The 25,182-nt window shown below is 38.5% G+C and overlaps 1 long non-coding RNA gene across 16 annotated transcripts in view; it reads left to right on the top strand.

Annotated features, from left to right (window-relative positions):
- LOC137156547 (uncharacterized) overlaps positions 1–24,026 on the top strand; it is a 107,370-nt gene extending 83,344 nt beyond the window's left edge. For 14 of the 16 annotated variants that reach the window (XR_010920803.1, XR_010920802.1, XR_010920800.1 and 11 more), the window contains 2 exons: positions 19,232–19,373; positions 23,221–23,387. This is a non-coding gene — a long non-coding RNA (uncharacterized lncRNA). Of the gene's footprint in view, positions 1–1,432; positions 1,545–19,231; positions 19,374–23,220; positions 23,388–23,893 lie in introns of those variants that run through there. The other 2 variants (XR_010920797.1, XR_010920808.1) reach the window with 2 other exon arrangements.
- Positions 24,027–25,182: the final 1,156 nt, after the last annotated feature.

The raw sequence follows: 25,182 nt of genomic DNA, 5'->3' as shown, positions 1-25,182 counted from the left end.
TGCCTTGTGTCTGTCTAGTGATGGATGACAAAGATAGCATCTATCTTTGCTTATCTTCCAAAGTTCAATTAACTTGTTTCAAGAAGCAGGATGATTTCATGCTGCTTTCCCCTTCCTGTGGGCTTCCCATCTCCAAGTAAATATCTGGGACATTCCCTCCTGTTTGGGCACAAATTGTTCCTTCTTTTGTCTGCCCACACACTTTAAAACATAACATCAATGAGTATTCATAATTCCTCCTATAGTGTGATTAATATCTTATAAAATGTACATATATGTTAACCAGCATGTTACAGTCATTCATAAAAGAATGATGCACTAATATTGTATTAAATTAGCTGATCCAATTGCTTATTTGAGATTTAAACTATCCTGACTTTATAACTGAGATCAAGTTTCTCTTCCTTGCTGGGGTGTAGCCATATTGTGGTCCCTCCCCTCCCCCCCCCCCCCCCCATGTTAATACATTCTCATTGTCTTTCTAAGTACTGAGGCAGTAACTCCCTGGTGGAGAAGCCACGTTCCTTTGGTTAGGGTGGGGTAACTCTTGTTTGATTGGCAAATGCATATTAAGAATTAGTTTCAGTTGATGTCCATAACTTTGCTTACAATTCCATTGCACAATGATATTAATAACCAGTGAGTTATGAGTTTTCCAGTGACCTATTACATGGCACCTTTTTAGATACAGATTATAACAATCATGCGTTGGGATATACTGGGCTGGTCAGGCCATCTGAAACTCTCTGCTAGATATCAGGATGCCCCTTGCTCTCTGCCTTTGAGTTGCTCTTAATGTCACAAGTGTATACCCCACACTGGCAGTGACAGGCTTAAGGGAAACTGGAGATCCCAATTAGCCCATTTTGTGGCACCTGAAGGGGAGATAGGTAATTAGAGATTAGACCAAACTGAGAGAACCTCAGTGGCTTTTGAGTGTTTTAAAGGACTGCAGGATAACAAGGGACAGAGGAAACCTAGGGGAGACTTTTCATTCTCATTCTGGGAAAGGAATCGCAAAGGGTCTGCAGAAGGAAGGTTTTTGTACTTTCCTGGGAGGGAGAGGATAGTGGGAGAGAAACAAGAAAACTCCTAAAGCAGGCCTGCTTTGAAAAGACACTCCAGGGAAAAAGCCCTGAGTGTCCATTGCTTGGAGGAGCTGGATCTCCAGGAAGGCAGCGCTTTGTAATAGCATGGTGAGTGTATGATAGTGTCTAGTATGCTATGTGAATTGGGTTACCTGGGTCTTGAATCCAGATGAAAACGCCTGGGTGTTTGTTTGATTTTTCTTGTATGAAAACTAATAATTTATGATTTACACAAGCAATACAGAAAATGCTGTCATTGATACTTGAGGCAAAATAGAAATGTTTGCTCTTCCATTGCCATAATAGTTTTGCAGTGCAAACAGAAGTAAAATCTGGAATGAAATCCTGGCTTCCTTGAAGTCTGTGTCACAACTTCCACTGCCTTCAATACGACCAACAACTAACGATGTTTAGCAGAAAAGCAGGCACATAAGACTCCATGCTGATATCCGTCAAGTAAGAGAATACCATTTTTACATAATCCTTTTGTGACAACTACATTGTAATGGCCCAATATTATTGCAAAGATGAGTGCACAAATTGTGCACTCATCAATTTGCGTGTGCAAATACCATGACCGTTTGGTCAAGTACATTCCCCTTTGTCAGGGTGGAGCAACTTCAATCACTTGACTTTGGGGGGAAAAAATTGATTTTTAAACAGGTTGAGACTTTGTGAAACTAATTTGAAAAACTGTGCTATTGGAATTTTAGATTTAAATTTATAATCTAAATTATAAATGCTGTGGAGTTTTTATTGTTTTTTAATATTTTTTTAAATGCCACTATTGGTAGCGTATCTTATTTAAAATTTCACAAAACTACTATAGATAAAAACCAAAATATTGGAAACTAAAGACTTCATCTTGCAAACACTTAAGCAGATTCATGACTAGTGCTATTGGCTTCAATAGCACTTCTCATATGCTTAGACCTAGGTCTGTACATAAGCGTTTACAGCATCAAAGGGCTAATTCTGTATTTTTATTAAAATGTTTTCTCTTAGCATAACATTTTTATCACTTCAAAACAAAATTTTCATTGTTTACAGAGAAGCTGTTAAGACGTTCAGTACCCTGATGGTGATTGTGAACTTTTTTTATACACCAGGTCAAAAGTTTCAAAAACATGAACCTAAAGTTAAGCTCATATTTATGCCAGTGTGACTTGCAAAACCAACTAAAAGAATTAGGATCACAATTTCCATTGATTTCAAACTGTGAACCCTGACACAGGAGTATAGCCTGGTCGAAGTATTCCAGCTGTCTTGGTTTGTGGAAGCTCAGTATGTGAGGATGGTATTGGTTGCAAATATAGCACAGTCTATTTGCTTATCAGTTTTGACTGTGAATGTGTGTGTGTGGCATTCTCATTGTAAGACTGTTAATGAGGTCCTAGAATTGTTTTTTTCAGCATAGATGAGAAATTCTGCTAATAGTTAAGAAACTAAAGGTGTGATCTTGTGCCCGCTAAAGCCTTACCTCCCGTTGAATTCAGTGGTGAAGGATCAGGTCCTAAAGAAACAAGTATAAAACATCCATTTTTAGCAATTTAAGACTATAAACGTAAAAGAAAAGAACTAGCACCATATAAACAAAAATCTGATTTAAATTTATATTTTTAAATCATAATAAATATAAATAAATAAAATATACCCTAACGTGCATGCAGTCATGGCATCTGCACACACATTAGGCATGCACAATAGTTCTTGAGTAATTGCCGAAGATCAGTTTTTGGAAATCAGGCCATACAGGCCTCGCTTGGAATTCTATTCACTTTTGCAACATACAGAACTGAAAGCATCTTAAACAAGACTCAGATCAGAAAAGTGGATGTGGCAGTAGTTAAAGGGAGGATCTGTAGCATTTCAAGCACTTGCAGGATATGCTGTTATGGTAGAGTAGAGTGGAAGTGTAACACTGTATGACCTGATACAAGTCAAGCTTTGGAGAGTATTTAAAATGTTACATAAATGGGAAATGTTACTTTACATACTATATTACTAAGCCCTGTTTGTTTAAAGGGAAGCAATAATGTTTGAGATTTACTTAGGTAAACACTGAATGCAAAATTACTCCACGATAGTCATGTTGCATCATTGTATATCATGTGGTTTTCACATGCTTTATCTTGATTATTGAATACTGAATTGTAAGTAGGGTGACCAGAAAGCAAGTGTGAAAAATTGGGGTGGGGTGGGGTTAATAGGCATCTATATAAGAAAAAGCCCCAAATATCAGGACTGTCCCTATAAAATCAGGACATCTGGTCAACCTAATTGTGACTGTTCTGTGTAATGATGAAAGTTTAAGTAAGTACTACTGGAGATTCTGAATCTCTTCTATTAAAACATATAAGCCTCTTATTTTACATTAAAATACTTGAGGCTTTTTTTAAAATCAGCTAACTTTAAGTAGCACCAGATTTTTTGCTGCATTTACATTTAAAAAAAAAAGTGTCTATTGTGCAAACTCCACTATTATCAATCCAGCTGTTTTAACGATGTAGAATCTGCCGGGGCATTAGTAATTGCAGGGATTTCAGAGTTATCACAGTTTTAGTATCATTGGTTTGGTAAGGCTACTGCAACAATAAAGCCCTGTGCAACGTAAGGAAAGTTAACAGATGCTATTCAGTTCTCCTCTGGAGGCCTCTGAAATTGCAGTGCTTATAGCTGTTCAGTAATAGGTGCTTGCAAGCCTCTTTTTCTCCCTTATACAGCACAGAAAGCTCTGCTGAGCCGCCTGAATCTCTGACCTTGCTTTGCTATTAGATTTTTTTTTTCTGGTCATCAGCAGTGAGAGGGTGCATCATGACTCTGATGCACAGTAGAAACCCTAAGGGCTAAGTTGTACCATTGAGACACAGGTCAGTGTAGGGGAGGGGGGAAATGGGGTGGAGCCTTCCTCCACATTTCTGTGGGAAGCATACAGGAAAAGCATGCCCGTTACTACAGCCCTTTGTAGGGTGCAGCTTGCTCCCTCTTCTGCACCAGGCTTTCTTCATGCATTTTCTAATTGCCATGCCACAAATTCACCCTAGTTTAGGCATTGTCACTCCCATGGCATGCATCATCATCAGGCCAAATTCTGCACTCTGACAACAATGCAGCCCCACTGGTCTTTAGTAGGCTTGCATGGATATCACTGAAGGCATAATCTGAAGACAATGGGGTGTCACTCAAGACATAATTACGTCTGCAAAATCCATTATAGTGAATATCTGACACCACAATGCTTTTTTTTAGTAAAGCGCTAAATACCTGCCCATGTTCAGACAACATGATTAGCTTTTGTGTGCCGCCCCTTAAAAGAATATTGTCTTGTGTCATCAGAGAGTCTGGATTGTAACTGTCCCATTTGGGAAGGGTGGGGTTGAAAAAGCTTTTTTTAGAGAGATTTTATTAGTTTTTGAATAATCTGTTAATAAAGAATTTTATATTGCATTTTTGGCATATCCAAAGTGCTTGTGCAACAATAGTATAATGTGAAAAAACAAAACATCAAATAAAAAGTTTGCACACTCAGGCCAATATTTTCAAATGGGGGTTCATGAAATAAGGTATCTAAGAGAGTACACTTGTTTCCCAGATGCCTCCTAACCTCCCTGCATATCGATTTTGCTGCTTGACTTTAGAGATCCAAGTTTGAAAACTGACATTCATCATTATAAAGATTCAGGACAATATATATATTAATTTTTTAAGCCAGTTAATAAAGAAAAGCTTAGATGCAGAGCTGGTTGAAATATTTTTAATTGAAATGTAATTGCAACAAAATGACTTTGTCAAAAACAAAAATTTTGCAAAAAATATAATTGGACTGCGTTTTCTAATTTTCATAAACCTGATTTTTTTTTTAGTGAAAACGTATTCAAAGTTGATTGTTTTAGTTTTCAAAAACCAAATTTTTAAATGAAAAATGGGGGGGTTGGTTTTTTAACTTTTTTTTTGTCAGTGGCAAAATTGTCAAGTGAGAGCAATTTAATTAATTCCGAGTGAAGAATTGATACATTATTTTTAACCAGCTGTACTTACGTCTGTTAGTGCTGTTCCAGTCAGCACTATTTATCTGTGTATTGCACACTATTTACCTAGAGATGGATTTAAGTGGGTATTCCTGGTTTTCTGCAAGCTGCATTGGCTATCCTCCTAAAGTTTATGTTCTCAAGCAGCCTAAGAGCTTTGGATTTCAAATTCACATTAATTTTACTGGGAATTGATGTCCAAAGTCCCTTAGACAGCTTAGAAAATTATCAGTCTGAACACCAAAATCTGTCCAGGATGTAGGGAGGTCACTTCAATTTTATTTCACTTTCCCAGTGCACTGCCTCCAGTAAAATGCCTGATTTAGCATAGCAGCTTCCTGAGGCTGGCAAGGTCCCCTGGATGAGGAAGAGTGGTTCTAATGAGTTGCCCAGCTGCCAAAGAGGACAGTGCTGGCCAAAGACGGGGTGTGGTCAAAGTACTAGGGGACTGCCTTGATTCATTCAGCACATCATCAATCTCCATCAGTAGGGCTGTAATGGAACCCTAGTAACAAGCTAACGCCCTGTAGTCCTTGTTCTGGGGTGAATCCCTCCTTTGAGGGAAGAAGCCCCTTGTGCCAGCAGTGGTGAATCAAACAATATGGTAGTTGGTGGAGCCTCTACTATTTTTGCAGAATGGATCTTGAGAAAATGTTTTCTTCCTTTCTTGGTGGGAGCTTTCTCAGGCTGCTCATGTTATTTCTGCTCTGATTTATTTATTAATATTGCACAGCAGTGTTCTTGCGAAGTCTGTTATACTCACTAACTACGTTCCAATTTTTAATGCCTCATTTGTCATTCCTATTTCTATCCTGCGCGATCTTTCTGGAAAAGAAAGTCTCTTTTAAAATGGCTGAATGGCCAAGATTTATACAAAATATCACTATTATGGTAGCTAAATCAGCTCTAATGAAATTTACAGAATGCCTTTAAAATGCCTTTGATATTGGTAACTTGATTTTTGAGGCAATCACGTGGAAATACCTTAAAATATTAAGCCAAATCGCATTCAAAAAAGCTTATATTATTCTGGCCCATGTGCCTCTTTGTGTGGCAGCTCATTTATCAGATGTTATGGCCACAGAGATATTTTACATCTCTTAAAAAGCTCAAGAAACATCAGGTTTACAAGGAAAAAAGGAACATGGTAAAGACTGGCTTAAAACTAATTTTCTCATCTGGAATATCATATTTATATATCACAGAGTATTTTTTAAAATTTTTCTGTTGTAGCTATATGTTAGTGCCTAAAAATTAAAAAAAAAAAACACAAAAAAACAACCATACAGACCCATGAAATGTTGATTGAAAAAGCAAACCTATTACTACTTTCATAAAAGTTAGAATAGCAGCTGTCTCGCTTCCTTAAACCCTGCGGTGTTTTTTTTAAATTTCCCTTTTAAACAATATTAATTCCTTATTCCGAAACTCCTATTCATAGGATGCATTGATTAATTCCATCACAACAGCTACATTAAAAGCACATGAAGGTTGCAAGGTTAAGCATTTAAATGGTAAGGAAATGATACAGTTAAGATTCTAATCTGCCCACTCAGGGGTGCCTAGGCAGTGCCATGGTAGTACATCACTATTATGGTGCATGACTGTTCCGAGTCTGTACCCCGAGGCTCCAGGTGGGTTTGTACTCAGGTGACTAGCCTATGCCACTGCTTGCAACTGCTGGTGCTACTGCAGCTACCTTACTATTTTTAGTGCACTAACTTGATGGGAGCTAGTACTAGTATATCTACTTGTGCTGGGAATCACAATCCTATCTCCATGAGTAGATGAAGCCTTAATGACCTAAAAGGGTGTAGTCAAGTAATTTGACCTATTGTTACTTATCCTTACATAATTGATGATGTAAAAAGGGAGAGTTGGCCTATGCTGGTCTGAAAATTCAGGCCTATAATCTGTCCTAATCACCTTTTTTCCCCCAACAGTGGGAGGCTGGAACACCCATGCCAAGGTCATCCAAGAAAAGCTTGCAGTGGTTCCTGGCTGAATGGCCAATCATCGGAACATAGGATCTGCCATTCTGAATCAAACCAGTGTTCTTTCTAGAACAGGATCCCTTCTCCAAAGGTAGCCAACACCAGGTAGTTCAGAGGAAAGTCAACAAATGAGTGATAGCTGGAAAAGGCAGTTCCTGCCCATAAAAAGAGAATTTCATTCCAATTCATGAGGAAAAAGTCAACAAATTTCATAGGAGAATTTAAAAAAAATGCCATTACTGGAGAACTAAGACAGATCTATTTCTTCCCCACTTAGGAACTAAGGACAGGTCCCTGAAGAGCAAAATCCCCACCAGGCAGGCTGCCATGCAGCTTGTCAGACTGCTGGCTGGCTCGTTGGTTGGCAGGGAAGCAGGCTGGCCAGCCTGCCTTCTTGCCTGTTCTCCATCAAAACATTTAAGTTCAATTGAATAAACATTTTCTGATAGATGACTGTTCCATTAAGAAAAATTGACCCGATGTGCAATGAACTCTCTCCCAGGGAAAATTTTTTGCTAACCCCCATTAGTTACCGGTTGGCTTGTGCCCTCAAGCATGAGGGCATGATTCTTCAATGCTGAGCTGCTTAGACACCTCACTGGCTCAGAAATACCTAGTGATGGCAGAAGAGCTGTTTCTCAACAGTCAGTAACTAGGAAAGGTCATATAACAAAAACAACACAAGAAATAGATAAAGTCTTAGCTATGTGTGGCTCCACTCCTGCTCATTTTAATAATAAAAAAAAAAGAGAGAAAGAAACACACTCTTCTCCTTGCTTGATGTTTACACCTTTGAAATTTTTGTAGACTTGTCTCATGACTCCTTATCTTAATCAAGCTATACATTTCTAGGCCTTTTCATCTTCCCTCTTTTCATAGATTCACGTAAGGGATCCAAAGATAATCTAGTCCGACACACTGCATAACTCCCACACTAAAATTTCATCCAGTTACTCCTGTACTGAGCCTGTTAACTTGTTTGACAGAAATGTATCTGCAGTAAAGACATCTATCTAGTCTTGATGTGAAGATTTTCATAAGGTGGGAAATCCACCCCTTCCCTTGGTAGTTAGTTTGTTTTGTTTCTAACTTGAATTTGTCTGTCTTTAACATCCAGCCATTGCTTCTTGTTATAACTTTCTCTGCTAAACTAAAGAACCCTTTAGTATCTGGTATTTTCTCACCATGAAGGTACTTTTACGTGGTAATCAAGAATCCTCCCATCAAACAGCAGCAGTAGGGCTTGAACCTTCAGGATGGGAACAAAGACTGCTACTACTTGAGCAATCTTGAGTCATTCCCTCCAGCAACCTCATCAATGTTTTTCTCTTCTGACTCCCCCTCCACTTCTTCAATATCGTACTAATAATAATGTGTAGCCGGAACACAGCAATGTTCTAGGCTTCATCCTACCAGAGCCATATCAAGAGGGACTGTGCATACATGATCTGATGCATGACATGATTCTTTTCATAAATATCTTTAAATCACATTAACTTCTTATTTATTTGCTGCTCTATCATGTTTTGTATTGAGTTGAGTGAAAAATGGCAATGAGTTTTCATTTCACAGGTTTCAAACAGGAGAAATTTTTCACTTGTGTGAAACTGATCTTGAAACTTTCATACTTTAAATTCTGTGATTTTATTTTTTTTTGTGTTGCTTTTTTTTGTTTTCCCCCTTTATCCACTTTGCCCTCTTTGTCGGGAGGGGAAGATATTGAAAATGGGGGAAAAAAATTTGGGGGGGATGAACAGTTTAATGAAAATTGGCATGTTTTTAAAACAGGCAATTTTTAATGCAATATTTTTCATTTGAAAAATCTTAACCACCTTTCGTTCCTAACTTGTGTCTAATCTATTGTGCACTACGACCCCTAAGTTTCTTTCATAATTTCTGAGTGAGTATCTGTGTCACAATATATCTGGGGAAAACAATCTATTAAACTTTCCCTATGCTAACTAGCTGGAATCCTAGGGTGAAATCCTGGTCCTATTGAAGTCAATGAGAGTTTAGCCATTAATTTCAATAGAGTTGGAATTTCACCTCCTAGAGACCTCTGAAGATTCTGTGATTGTGATTTTTATTATATGATCAGATACTGGAAAATGAAATATAATTTCAAGCTGTATTTTAGTCCCTTGCAAAAGAGCTGGGAAAAGACTGTTAGATTGTCAGCCTAAAAGTTTCAAAACTATAACACTTTAACATTCTGGACTGACAGCTGTCAAAACATATTTCATCTTTCACTAATTTTTTAGAAGCAGTCATTATGGATTTGTTTAATAAATTATACATAGGATTTCAAATAATTACTCCACTGCCAGATATTTATTTTAGCTCCAGCTTGTAAGGGCTAACAGAATACCAATAGCAAACTTCTTTTATGGAGAGTGTATAGACAGCAATGAGAATAATAATGATTAGTGCCAGCATTGGCATTGCAGAATCAGGAAAATATGTAGTATAAAACAGTAATGGACTAAGCTTCAGACTGCAGTGGTCTAGAGGTGGGAGCAGAGTTTAAAGTCCCCAGTGCCAGCACACTGGTATCCATGAAAATCACAGAGGAGGCCTTGAAACGGCCTATGGACCTACAAATAAGACTCTAGAATGTTGCTGTGAAGACACCCTATGTGTGAGAAAGTGCCACCAAATCCATTCCCTACAGTTGAATACCAGTTCCTAAAGCTTTCTACAGAGTTCAGTGCTGGAGCAGCGCGTCCTACAGTCTTCTTAGACCAGAGCCTCAAAGTCTATTCATTGCCCACGTATTGCAGTTATATTTAGTTTGAGTAGATGGAAAAACGTATGGTTTGTGGATGTGGTGATGAATCCAAGTCCAATAAAGCATCAAATCAACTTCTGCATCTTATAGATTTAAGTACTATTTACTTCCTTTGCTAGAAAGATGCAGGCAAGTGAACACAAAACCCACCAATCAGAAAAACTAAGAAGCTGTGAAATAGAGAGGGGGGAATCTCCCCAGGAGAAAGGTGAGAGCACTTGAATTGGGGCAGGAATATTCCACAAATCTCCCACCCTTACAGATTCAGGTAGTAAAGTTAAATCTGGCCACTTCTTTAACTTTTAGCATTTCAGTAATGAAGTAGGGGTGGCATCTGTTAACGGTGATATGTATTAATTTATTCATTTGTATTCGAGCAGCAGCTTAAGACCTGAACCAAGACTTGGGGCCTTGTACTGTACATTTAAACACACAGTCAGTCCTCCAAAGAGTTTGCAATATAATGTTGTATAAGTAATAATGTTTAATAATGATGATATTAACACAACCGCATAATCAGCAGTGGTCATTAAAAGGACTGGTGCAGCACAGAATGACATCCTGAGTGTCTGACAGTTACAACTCAGTCGTCACAAACCCCCAAATCAGTGTTTTTTTTTTTCTTGATCTCATTTAACCTTTGATCCTGGGAAGACTTGCACACACGCACAGAATTCTTCACTACATCTGGGCATGCACAATTTTTTTGGCAGGATTGGGCCTTATATTTTAAAATGTTGACTATATTAGTTGCTTTGAAACTAAGAACAACTCCCAGCAAAGTAGCTGTCTCCCATTGACTTAATGTTTTAAAAATTTCAGTCCAGAGTTAATTCAATCCACTGAGCTGCATAGAATGATTTATGAACTCAAAAGGTGCACCTAATGTAGTGGTGTTTTTAATGAAATGTTTGTTCCAAATGGAAATAAAAATATCCTATTTTGTGTGCTAAGCAAAATTTGAGTTGATGTTTAGTTTAATCTTTACCTTTAGCACTTATAGACTTGACGGTCAGAAGGGATCATCATGAACTAATCTGACCTCCTGCATGTTGCACATCACAGAACCTCACCCACCCACTCCTGTAAATGACCCCTAACCTCTGGCTGAGTTACTGAAGTTACTTGGCATAGCTCATCTGATATATTTCAATCCAGAGTTTGTAAAATGGGTTCTGTGCTCAGATTGAAAAGAAAACTGTACTATAAAAGCCCATTTACATTTTTATCTTTAAATAACATTTAAAACAAAAAATGCCATCACTTTTTTTAACCAAGTATTTAGGGGCAGGTTCTCATACTCTTAACGCTGAGTAGCATTCAGTCAATGGAACTACTTGCAGAGTAAGATGTCAATCAGCTTGAATAAAGCCCGAGAGGAGATGTCCCCCAAATTAATTTATTTAAATATTGTAAATTGTCATGTCAGCAAGAAGAACAAAACTCATGGACCAGCACTGAGTACAAATAAGTATATATCTATTTATAACACCTGACTTCATCCGCCAAAGGGCCTGGCGTGCTTTGGGAAAATGGGATGATCCAATTATGAGGCCATCTGGTGTTTTGATTTTTAGCTGTGAATTTTAAGATTTCCATTCAGTACATCTGCATGCAGTTAAACCAATGAAAGAAAGCACAGGCTTTCAACTGAGCTACAGCCCTTTTATTGTTCCTTTCACTAAGCTGCTGAAAACATCTGCCGCTGCCAGCTGCTATGATGTTAGAGGGTGACTACTTTGCTCTAGGCTCCTGATAAGGTTACTTTTTACAAGTTGTACTGGTGGTTGTCTTGGTGCTGTCCCCTTATTTTGCATCTGAATCTTGTTAAACAAGAAACTAAAACCAACTGCGCTAGGAGACGCCATTGTCGATAATAATATATTACCTTAGATCCTGATTCTGCAGAGACCTATGCATGTGTTTACTTTTCACAGTATGAGTGGTTCCATTGTAAAATTAAATAGGTATGCGTTTGCAGGACTAGTTCCTCCATTTATAAACACATTGAAAGCCAGTAATGGATATACCTCATTTCAGTGCAATGCATTGCAAGAGCAAGTCATCCATAAAAGTCTTATGGACCAAATACTGAAGTGCTGAGCACCAACAGTAACTTTAGTAAATCTCAGGAACTGGCCTTTTGGAAACAGAAAATGAATCCAAGACCTTATCTACAATCAAATGATTTGCTGTTGTAACTATACTAGCACAGTTAAGGTGGCAGTCCCACCTCTAGTATGGATGCAGTTACAGTGGTATAAAGAATAGTATTTATTCTTATTCAGGAACTGAAATAAGCTATACGGGTATAAAAGCACCTTTATACCAGTATACCTGCAATTGTACTAGGATATGTATCGGGATAAATGCCAAGCAAAAGCACCTATTCCAAACTAACATAGTTATGTTGCTAACACTTTGTGTAGACCAGTCCCCAGAGACTGTGCTAAAGGTCTAGCATGCCTACTGCAGTGTATGGCCATCTGATATAGACAGTTAGGTTCTGGCTTCAAGACTCTTGTTTTAAGACCAGATCTAAAGGGCACTCAAGTTAATAGGAAGTCAAAAAGTTAGAATTTTCCTATGAAATTTCTGGAGACAGAAAAGCCTGTAGAAGTTCTGCAGAACATTTACAGACTTTTATGTAAAATGTTGATTAAAAATGCTAAAGAATTCTTAAGGGGGAGGGAGGGAATGCTCCTATAATCTCCTTCTCCCCCCTTCCACCCCCAATTTTCTACAAATCTTTAAAGTTCTACCAAGATGCAAGATTTCACGCACTTGAATCAATCACTACAATACACCATTTGCCTGGAACTACTTAATCAGTCTGCCTCACAATTTTGGACACTTTTGGTTGATATCCAGATAATACTAAACACCGCATCTTGTGATTCACACTGTATATCTTTGCTTATGCACAATACTCTTTACTGCAATCATATACTGAGCTAAAGGTTTAAGAGCTTTCTACAATAAGGCAGAATTCTTTGCAAAGATATATCCTTATTTATACTATACAAACAAGTGTGCATAGTGCTTTACTGACCAATTAAAACTGTTCAGTGTCCACAGTCTCTTAAATAAGAGTTAAGGTTTTTTTGCAAATTACTTTCTTCAGTTTGCTGGGAAAAAAACCCCTTACTCATGTGGTTTAAAACTGTGGTTCTCAACCAGGGGTACACGTACACCTGGGTGTATCCAGAGATCTTCCAGAGGATACATAAACTCATCTGGATATTTGTCTAGTTTTACAACAGGCTACATAAAAGGCACTAATGAAGCCAGTACAAACTAGAATTGCATACAGACAATGACTTGTATATACTGTTCTATGTACTATACACTGAAATGCAAGTACAATATTTATATTTCAGTTGACTTATTTTATAATTGTATGGTAAAAATGAAGTAAGCAATTTTTCAGTAATAGTGTGCTGTGACACTTTTTTGCATTTTTGTGTCTTATTTTGTAAGCAAGTAGTTTTTAAGTGAGGTGAATGTTGGGAGTATGCAAGACTTAATCAGACTCCTGAAAGGGGTGCAGTAATCTAGAAAGGTTGAGAGCCGTTGCTTTAAAACAAAATGCTAATTATAATAACAGGGATTATATTTTTACAAATATATTTCCTAGAGGCAAAATCTGTCCCAGACATGCAAATTTTCAACTAACTCTATAAAATGGGTAACCAACATTCATTAGACTGTGGCCACATGAGACTATTGAGACGGTTATAATTATCTACTTGGCAAATGCACCTGTACACCCATAGATAAACCTTTATGCTGTAACCTTGTCTTCCATCCATCACGATTCTCATCATACATTTGTTTGTGTGTTCACCTGCTGTGATCTTTCTAAATGCTAGATTGACTTATCTGGGGCATGGGATCTTTGTGCATTTAGTTTGTACAGTGCCTGTTTCAATAAGTGTTCCTCAGTGTTAATGCATTAGGAATATCAATAAGGCTAATTTCAGGTCTGGGGAAAGACAGTGTTGCAGATCCAGTGAAGTCAGTGACTACTTAATCTCCAGTCCATGTCTGGTCTTCAGTCTCTAAACCAATTTGGGGTGAATGTTTCAAAAGGCTGCAGAATTAGGGCTGAAAAAATATAGTGGCAAATTTACTTAATTCTTTATGCTGAGTGGCTAATGGAAAAAATAAGTATAGAATTTATACTGCAAAATTCACCACCACCCTGGAAAGAAGGAATTGCCTAATATCACTTGAGCAGCTCTATCTAGACTTGCTGCCCGTTGCTGAGCATGGCAGGAGCATTACATCTGAAATGGTGATTTTTGTGAGTCAGAAGAAATTAGTCATGCACCACCGATTGTTGCCCTTGGAGCTGCTTTAACAGATGTGGAGTTTGACTTTTTGATGGTGTCCTCTCTCCAATGCTTTTCTGGGTGCCTGCCCAATGGCTTTCCATGCTTTTATATAGGGAGAAGTGTGGCTATCAAGAAGCATTTCTCAGTGCTCTGTGGCCTCAATGCTATTAAAAGACTGAAAACATTTCACTGGATGGCATCACATCTGACCTCTTTCTCTTCTGGGATTGTAGCTCACAGATAATTCCAACTTTTTTTTTCTGGTGCCTACTGCTTCCAGTTGCTCACAGGGTATTTTTCTGTGTTTCAGGTGACTGCAAATTTAAAACTTTCCCAACAAAAAAAGGACAAGACCTAAGTAAAACTCTCCCAGCTTAAATGCAGATGGCATGACACGTATTGTCTTTAAATTTGATCTGTGTTAGGAAGCTACCATGTGGAGGGAGTTGGCTGTCTTTTCATTTTCCTTCAGGGAGGAAATAGGAGGAAGTCTGATGATGTGGAGTTAGCTCAAGAAATGGAAGGTCAAACATTATCCAAATCCTGACCTTAAAAAAATGAGCCACCATGCTTGAATAAGAACATGTCCTGAAATCATTCTCCAACCCTCCACTCCTTTCCTTGTCTCTGTATGTGTGCACTTGGCAGTCTGACTGGCTGTCATTCAGCCACACACACTGATGGACAATTTTATGATGCTGTCAACTACTCAAGTCTTTTCTCAATACAGGGGTAGGGTGTTTGGTGGGGATAGCAGGAAATCTGAGGAAATGTGTGTGTAAAAGAACAATTGGATCTGAAATAGGAGTTGGTGATCACAAGGCAAAATTGCCATAACGAAGCGCATTAGAGATGTCAAACCCAATCTTGGTGAGTTGACGTTTGGTGACAGGAAGAGGAAGTCTTTGAAATTGTTTGGCATGGGCATAATAGGGAAGAGACATTCGAGGGAGGGGGATTGATGATGATGTGGGGCATGGCTTATAACATCTCATGTAGGAGATATATTTAGGTTTTTTAACTAATTTAGGCAACCCTTGAACAATTAAAATTACTTTCTCTACTTCTTTAAAAACAAAACAAAGAACAATTGCCAGTAAATACCTCAGAGCCAAAGAAATTTTATAGTGGGGGGAAAAATATATTTGCTTCATCATGCTGAGCAGATTTTGCTGACCTGGCCAGTGTATTGCTAGTACTTCCTGCAGTCTCTGCTGCTCTCAGCTCACTACAATAGATAGAGCACTTTTACTTTTCAAATTTAAGGACCTGTGTTGAGAAATTGGAGTGTTTTCTACTGTGGTGGAATGCACCCCTGTATTCACACCATACACACTATTGTGATCTTTCTACAAGGCACACGTTGAGTTATCATTTGAAAACTCATAATTTGCTGATCAGTAATATAATACAATGCATGGAGCAGCATTATGTGTAAAGTTATGAACATAAGCTGCAATCACTAATGAAGTGTGATTCACAGATAAGTCTGGGTAGTGGCTAAACCAGTTTCTTGAAAACAAAAGGTAAGTTGACACCCCAGCCTGGTGTCATCAAAGCTGAGAGACCCTTACCTACCAAATGGCCATTCTTTGGCAAGAAAGGAGGCCAGGGACAAGGATATGCACCTTAGCTAAGTATATGTGTACATTACCACTTAGGATGGTATAACTTACGTTGATCTGGGGGGTAAATAAGCCACCACCTTGAGTGACATAAGTTAAATCAATTGGACAGCGCTATGTCCCACTAACATAACTGCTGCCACTCGTTGGGATGGATTAATTAATTAAATTATTAGAGCAACTCCTGCTTCTCTACTTGAAATGTTTTTCAAAGAGGGACTTAAAAACACTACAAGATGCCCCTTTCTCTCCCTGCCCATCTCACTCTCGGCACCTGACAAGACAAAGGAAACAATTGTTGGACTCTGGGGAGGGTTCCTGACTTGAAAGTTTGGTCACTGATGCTGTTGGAAGCCTGTGGTGAGAAACGTTGCTTTGAATCTGATATAATTTTGTTAAACTAGGCACTAAAAAGTGATACATCTTTATTTTTCTTGTAACCATTTTTGACTTTCATGCCTCATTGCTTGTACACACTTAAAATCTCTCTTTGTAGTTAATAAACTTGTTTCATTGTTTCATCTAACCCAGTTGGTTTTAAGTTAGTGTCTGGCTAACTCCATTTAGGGTATCGAGATGTGTGCTTATTTCCTTTAAGGAATAACGGATTTAAAATATTTGGACCATCCAAGAGAGAGAGAGCTGGGTGCTACAAGATACATATTTTTGGGGAAAAATCTGGGACTGGGAGTGTGTGGGGATCACCCTACAGCAATAATTAAGGCTGGTGAGAACCAGAGTATAACTCAAGTGCAACTGGCAGGCTGCAGGAAGTTCCACATAGACACTCAGGGTGTGGCTTGCATGCTAGAAAGCTGTCTGTGAATGTCCCAGGTGGCAGCTACTACCAGCAAGGCATTGTAAGGCACCCAAGGTTGCAGGGCAGGGATGATGCAGCTACTCATTAGTCTGGATTGCACCCTGGTATGTCATGTCCACCACAACTTGTACATGTAGAATACAGATGCAGTGTCAGAAATAACATTTAATGTGTTGAAATTAAGTAATCCTATGTCAGATAAATAACCCCTGGATAGCCCGTATCTTTTCTAGTGGCCCCTATAACAAGGGTTTTACACAGACTTTCCTACAGACGTTGGGGCGGGGAAGGGAACAAAAGTAGATTGTTCACAACAATCTTTCTTTTGCTAAGCAAATGTCTCATGGTTTACACCCATGCCTTATGAGAAACCAGTTTAGGAAGAACTGAACTGCAGTTGTTATGACAGCTGTCAACCCTGGGGATGAGAGTTTCAAAGTAAATAGTGATTGGCATTTTGTAAGCGTTAATCCCCTGTTTCAATTTCAAGTACAAAACCGTTGAATCATGCAGTAATTTTTGTTGCTTTTTTAGGAACTTCTGTTTCTCAGTTGCCAGTCTCCTGTTATAATTTAAGACCAAAGAAGTCCATCATAGCCTTTTTGCCATCATACTTAGTAATCTCACAAGTACGATCATTCTGCGGAGTCTTCTATAAATCTGCCAAGCCATTGACATTGACAATTAAGGAGAAACTAATCTCTCCAACCATATGCTTGTAAACTGTTTACTGACTTGGTTTCAATAGCTTAACACTGTTGTACTCCTGAGAGAGGGGAGTCTTAAACCCAAACAGTGTTCTAAAAACCTTGTTTGATTGCTACAACTTTAACGACTTAAGTGTCGTTCAAGGTTTTGAATCAGATTTTTGCTAGTTTACTCCCGCTATAACCACTACCATTAAAAACAATTAATAAAAAAAAAAAAAGGAGAAACACTTAAATTATTTGAAATTCACAAGGCTAACTAAACTTTTCATTTGAACAATTTTGCTTAATCTTTGCATAGAGTCTCCTGTGGGGGGAGGGACGGAAGCTTTGACTGAAAATCTGAAGTTACTAAATGTGTTTAATTGGGGGCAGGAGGAGAGTGAGAATTGTTAAAATCAGCTCACTCTTTTCAAGATAAAACAAGATGGGTACCTGCCACAGGAGAGCAAGCAATCGTGCAAACCGAAAACGCAGCTTCTTTCTTGCTTCCAAACTAGCTTCTGGGAAAATCATGAGCACAGGGTACTATCTTGTCTACCAGTCCAAATCCTGAAAAACTTTTACAACCAATGTTAAGACATTGGGCATGGCTTTTCCCTCCATCCCCCTTCTGTTTTCCTGCTCCTTCTGTAGTCACTTACACCAATGCAAAAGGCAGAGTAATCTTGGCTGGTCGAGCCAGATAATTACTAGGCAGAAGGCATACAAAAGAAGGATAGCTAAGAGGTGAAGGAAGGTGGAGAAAGGAAAATAGCTAAGGCCCTTCATTTTCAGCTCTAAATTGGTTTAAAATTCCCAGGAAATGTTAACCACAAAAAATAAAAATGGGTGAAAATTAGTGCAAAAATTAACCTCCGGGTTTTTGGGGTAAAGATCTGGGTAAATATAATTCTCTTCTGTGTTTAAAAATCATTATTTTGAAAGGTAGTTGGATACAGTTCTCTTCTTTAGACCATTTTAGCCTGAAAAGTAGTTATCTAACTTTTATTTACTTTGAATGTTAATAGCACGGATATGCAGTGGTGGTGTCTTTCTTATAGCGGAGATAGTTATCTGATAGATATGCTGATAATGTATATGTCGTGAGTGTGGGATTAACAGTACATACACCTGTGGTTGAGTTATTCCGGTACTCCTGACGTGGCTCCCTCCTCTGGAAGTTCCAGCACTTCCCCATTTCATGTGAAAATCTTTTAATACCAAATAATGGTTTTTGTAAAACTTGGGAAATTTCTGGTAAAAATCAGTAAAATCTGAGTACAAAGGACCTTAAAATAGCAGACAGGAAAGGAGATTCACTTGCTAGATGGTGGTTGTGATTTTTGTCAAACATGATTGAGGGTGGTGATGATATCTGGTTCACAATATCTGTCAGATCATGATATATTTTGAGGCCAGGACAATGGGAGACCAACTCCAAACATTTACCTGGTGACTTCATATATGGACAGTTTTAGGGTAAACATGTCCAGCTGGAATCATTCTTTCTGTCTCCAACACTTGCTTATTTTTATAAACAATTTTCTATAACAAACTGAGCTGGACTATTTACCTTTTGGTTTGGGTAATTTAGAATACAACCCCTTGCACCACAGTATAGGTATAAACAATGATAGAATGTAATCAAGAGTGCACAAATGGTGCTAAGGATCACTGGATTAGCAGAGATATCATGTTATGAATGAGAGATAAAATTGGGGTCAGAATCATTAGACCTCATTGCATGGGGTGGGAAGTAAAGTGGTTACACTGTGAAGTTTGCTTCCCTACATCTCCAGAAGTTCTCACTTGTCACTTCAAAAATGGTAGTCTAAACTGAGACATTCTCTCTTTTCATTCAGATACAGTTCTAAAAGGCAGCAGAACAGCAGGAGCAACCAAAAAAAAGTATCGTCAGGTCAGACGTGGGCAGATTTGGAAAAGGAACAGCAGACTCTGATGTGTTGAACTATTACATCCCTTTGAACTGAAACATTCTAGAGAGTAAGTCGGTCAGCATGGGGTTGGGTGGGATGTGCAGATGGGGAAGGACATTTTGAAAAGTGGCAACTCCTGGGGAATTAAATTGAAAACATTCTTTCCATGATATAAACAAGTGAAAGCAATTCGTGAAACTAAAATTGATGCTCTGACATCCGCTTGTCTAAAATTGAAGGTTCTATTGACTGTCAAGCAACTGTGCAAACCGTGAGTAACCGTTCAGATGACGGGTTTTTGGTTTTTTTTTAAAGTTGAAGTTACGTCTTAAAGCTGTATCTAGGTCAGTGGTTCCCAACCTTTTTTCTGCCGTGACACACCTTGATATCTTTAATTATTTTGAGGCACACCACCATATAGTCTCAAAATGAACTTATGAATATTCATGAGCCAGTCCAGAACTCTTCAAGAAGTTTTTCAAAAAATTCCGTAGCACACCTGCTCAGGTCCGATGGTACACTGGTTGGGAAACACTCATCTAGGGCTTTTCCAAATACGTTTTTCAAGTGTTACTTGGGTGAGATACGATTGTTACCATAGCTTGAAATAATTTTTTTTCTATTCTGCGTATAGATGAGGCTGTTTTCTTATTTCAAATCAATTGCCATTTTTCTGGGTCTGTCCATTACTGATATCTTCGTCTCCCTCTTTCAGAAAAATAGTTGATTTTCCCCTAGAAAAGCTTGCATACGGGCTTTGTAAAACCTGAGGGGTTTTATCTTTCTCTTTCAAAAGAGACTTTTCTCTTTTTTTTTCTGTGATGAGATATTTGAAATGAGTAGTATCATGTAGCTAGAGCTGGGTGCAATTTTTGACATTAAGCTTTTTTCAGTGAACAATGCAAACTCAGCAACACTGAAACATGTTCTAAATTTGTGTTGATGTGGCCAAATTGCTTAAGTTTAAAAAATATAAAATTCCCCCAAATTTGAACCATCTTGTTTTGGTATTTTCTAAATGAAATCTCACTTTTTTTGAGGAGGAGGGGCAATTCAAAATGACTTTTTGTTTTAAAATTTCCTTTAAATTTTTTTTTAATTAAAAACCATTTAAAGTGGTCAAAATCAAAATGAAGTGTTTTTTGGGACAAATGAAACTATTTAATTCAACCCAAACAATATTTATTTTTTTGATTCACCGAAGTATTTCACGTTTGGTTTGGTCTGAAACAATTTTCTTCAGTTATTCAGTCTTGCCAGTGAACCAAAAAATCATTATTCATCCAGCCCTGCTTGTAGGGGTTGGAGTAAGGCTTCAAGCCTGCAAACACACATATGCTTAACTTTAAGATGTCGTGTGGCCTTATTATCTTCAGTGGCGCTACTCAGCTAAGTAAGGTTGAGCACATGTATGCAGAATCAGGGTATCAGTGTCCGACTTCCTGAGTCTGTCCATCTTAGCACAGATGTGTAAACTGCTCTTTGGCTTGAACCTGAGGTTTGCTGAGATTGGACTCCAGGATAGGAAAGAGCTAAGTTAACAGGGAACCGTACCCCACACCTACAGTGTGGTCCTGATTAAATGAGCGTTAATAAAATTATAGCATGCAGTGTTGGTGTAGCTATGTCAGTCCCAGGATATTAGTGAATGAAGGGAGGTGAGGTAATGTCTTTCATTGGACCAACTTTTCCGTTAGTCAGAGGAAACAAGCTTTTGAGCTTATACAGAGTTCTTCTTCCCTTCTGGGAAACGTACTGGGGGTGTCACTGCTAAATACAAGATTGCTTAGCATAAAGTAGTTAATCCATTTCAAGGGACCATTCAAGGTGAAGTGGCCTCTCCAGTCATAGGAAGGAGAGGGGGGGAATGTAGCAGGAGGTGTTAGTGGGTTACAGACTGTTATAATAAGCCATAAATCCAGTGTCTCTCTTCAGTCCGATTTTTAGCATCTAGCAAAATTATGAATTTGAGTTTTCAGGATCAGCTTCTGAAAATGTTGTGCAGGTTTCTTTTGAGGATGAGGACCAATGGTCATTGTCTGGTTTTACCCGTGTAGTTGACCATGCTCTCAAAGGAACTCTCAAAGAAAAAGGATTAAAAAAAAAAAAACCCCAAAACACCCTATCACCTGAACACTTTTCACAGAGCGATCACTCTAGATTTGACCTGTCGGTCCTCATCCTCAAATGAAACCTGCACAACACTTTCAAAAGACGAGCCTGGGAACTCTAATTTCTAACTTCGCTAGACACTAAAAATCACAGACTGAATAGAAGCTCTGGATTTATGGTTTATTGCAACCAATTTGTTGCAACAAACCCCCAGCTGCCCTCCTATGACTGGAAGGATGTTAATGGGCCATTTCACCTTGAATGGTCCCTTGAAATGTGTTAACTACTTTACGCTAAACAATCTTGTATTTAGCAGTGACAGTCTGTTTCCCAGACCTGAAGAAGAACTCTGTGTAAGTTTGAAAGCTTGTGTCTCTCACTAACAGAAGTGGGTACAATAAAAGATATTATCTCACCCACCTTGTCTCTCTCATGCTCCAGGACCGTTGCAGCTACAACATGGATATTGGGTGTAATGTACGTACTGTGATTCAGATTCAGCCATCAGATATGTATGTCATATTGGGGAGTGTGCCTTTTTAAGGGCTGAGCTTCTCAGAGAGGGCAGGCATTGTGAAGCTCTTGTTAGGAACACCCAGCTGGAACTGAACACAGAATAAAGAGAGCTCTCACAAACACTTCATGCTCTGAGACAGAACTGAATATCACAATGCACATCCAACGCCCAATTGAATTCAGCAAGAACTGTACCTGCACGTATTCGGCAGAATTTGGATCTCTGTTAAATACTTGAATATATACACTTTACTGATACACTGGATAGAGTCTCTTCTCAGAATGTATTAGGATCATCTGTTTATTCCAATATACATATATAACACCATTCTAATGAGGTAAGGTATTTGTTTTGCACGTGCAATTAGACCTCAATAAAGGTAGGAACCTGACTTAGCTTGCTTTGTAAGAGGATTAATTTTCTAATGCATACTTTTGTAGTGCAAGAACACTACATTTGTTCATATTCAGCCTATTCTTGCAAGAGATAATTAGGTTTGCTGCACCCGAGGTTAAAGATCTACATCAGCCTTTACTGTAACAAACTCTTAGACAATTGGTATCTCAAATACATTCACTTTTTACACTACATATTGCTTAACATTTATAACGGCTTCTGAGTTTGCTAATCTGCTGCCCCAGATATTTAACATATCTTTGATAATAAGTCTTGCTATCTAAATGTATTGCAATCTTTATAAAGATTACAATCACTTTAATGCCACTAACAAAAGACTATTATAAGGTAATCTATTCTTTTATGGGATTTTGGTTTATATTTTTGTCATCTCGAAGGATGTGGAGACAAAGGAATATACTAAAATTACGCAGTCCAACTGCACAGAATGTTGTAAGACAGGCAAATATGCAGAACATGCAATATGAGGTCATAAATATTGGTCCTCAGCTAGTGTAAATTGACATCACTGGTCAATTTTCCTTTCTTTGCTGGCTTCTGCACTTATACAACTTTTGACATCTTGCAGTGTATTTATTAGCTTATATCAGTTTAGCCCATAGGCAGCATCTCTGCACCTTGATTCAATCAGATTCTGGCAAGGAACTATCTTTGCTTGTTGTATACAATAGCTTCTGTGAAGAACTGCTATACAACTACCATTATGCACTTCAAGACTTAGCTACCTCTATAGTCAATTAAATAAAAACTTGTAGGGTTATTTGTAATTGTGCCATCTGGTGATTGACCATATATTTTATGTGCTCTGTATTTAATTTTTAAAAAACATTACCATTATCCCATTTGGTTATTATTATTTATATTGCAGGAGTGACCAGAGGCTGCAACCAGGATCTGAACCTTGGGGCGCCAATACAAACACATCCTCTAATGCAAACCTATCTTAATGCAGTCTCTGTCCCAAAGAGTTTATCATTTTGGTCAAGAAAAGCCACTTGTATTCACTGAAGGTGAATAAAGCACTTGACATATAATCTTGAATGTTTTTCTAAAAATATTTTTAATTAGTGATGGGTTTGTGTAAAAAGTGCTACATGAACTCAGGTCTGAAATTCAGACCAAACGACATCAGAGTTATTTATGTGTAATAGAGTGTAGCAGTCCCATTGTGCTAGGGCTGGCACATACACCTAGTGAAAGGCGGTCCCCGCCCTGAAGAGATTGCAATCTAAATATGCAAAAGGACAAAGGGTGGGAGAAAGGAAGTATGAATACTGCTGTTTTCAGGTGGGGAACTGAGATGAAGTGACTTTCCCACAACCGTATAGGGATTCTGTGGCAGAGCTGGGAATTGGACTGTGACTCCAAAGATCTGCGATCAATACCTGTGCCTCAAGGCTCTCCTTTCTGAATAGGTTTTGAGATTTGAAAGAGTATTTTAAAACACAAGAAAATTATGCATTTGTACCCTTTGTGGTTTGTGTTTGAAAGCAAAAATGGTGAAATACCAAGAGAATAATTTAATTATTTTATAATTCCAGCTTAATGCAAAGCAGGAAGTTCTAGGATTCTGATGGTAAACTGTTCTGGCATGGTTGCTGGCCATCTTCATCAAGGAAGTTGGAATAAGAAACCAAACATGTTGTTTCAACTTGTGATCCAAATCATCCAATTTGAGGCTGATCCATCATTTTTTATTCACATAACTAAGGTCATTTTAATAAATGCCACCTAAGAGCTTGAGTCATCAGTGGCCTATTGTGCACATTTACTGGGCAGAGGAAAAATGCCTGGAAAAAAAACAGGATATATAACAAGCGAGAAACAAATTTATGTGATGTGAACCTCACTGTGATCAAAAGAAACTGATTGAGGGCTGACCGCATAAGTGGGTCACTCATTTATCTGATAATCTGCATGCAGGTAGGCTGGACTTCTGCAGTCGTGCAAACTTATCTCCCTGAGTTCTACTCCAGTTTGCTATGTTATCTCAATTGTGAATGCATTTGCGATCTATGAACTAGCAGCTTCTCTCCTACGTAAGCCCCACTTTACATTTTCATCCTTCTCCGATGTTCCCTTCCCCCACTCTTGGCAATCTGGACATGCAATGGAACAGAAGCAACTGAGGCCATCTCTGAGCTTGCACCAAAATGTTAAACACTGTTGCAATGAAATGCTAGATGATTGTCTAGACTAGTGTTAATAATTTGGTGAGTAGTAATAATACTTCATTCTTTGAGTTCAACCCATGCCCCCTGACTCATCTGGGTAGTCCACTGGGTGCATGACTGGACTGTTGTACAATCTTTCATCAGGGACTCAGACTTTTTTAGATCCGAATTAAATGGAGCCTCACAACTGACCAGTGGGAGACTGAGTGATTATATGAGCACTTGGTTTGGGGTGTGTTTCAAGAACCGTGTTAGCAGCAACACTGTAATAGCAGTAGCTATTTATTTTTATTGTAGTAGCACCTAGTAACGCCAGTTGTGAACCAGGACCCCACTTTCTTCGCCTTTGTACAAAGAGAACAAAAAGGACAATCCTTGCGCCAGAAAGATTACAATATAAGAGACAGCAACTCGATACAAGCAGCCAGACTGGGAATGGGAGGAAACGTGGAGATGACATTAAACAGCATAATGGGCAGTGGTCTCAACACAGCAGCTGTAGAGCTGTTATACAGACAGGTTTCTCCAGTTTGCTTTGACTGTTCAGTGATTGGTCTCCCTGAGCTCCATGTCACCCCCCACAAAACACAGCCCCTGCAATCGCCTTCCCTGATCTTATTCTGACCATGTTCCCAAGCCCCCACTCTTAATCCCTC

This window comes from Emydura macquarii, unplaced genomic scaffold, assembly GCF_026122565.2.
Source record: "Emydura macquarii macquarii isolate MOO-44397 ecotype Brisbane River unplaced genomic scaffold, CSIRO-AGI_Emac_v2 contig_1451, whole genome shotgun sequence".
Lineage (NCBI taxonomy): Eukaryota > Metazoa > Chordata > Testudines > Chelidae > Emydura > Emydura macquarii.
This window is presented reverse-complemented; position numbering and strand designations above follow the sequence as displayed.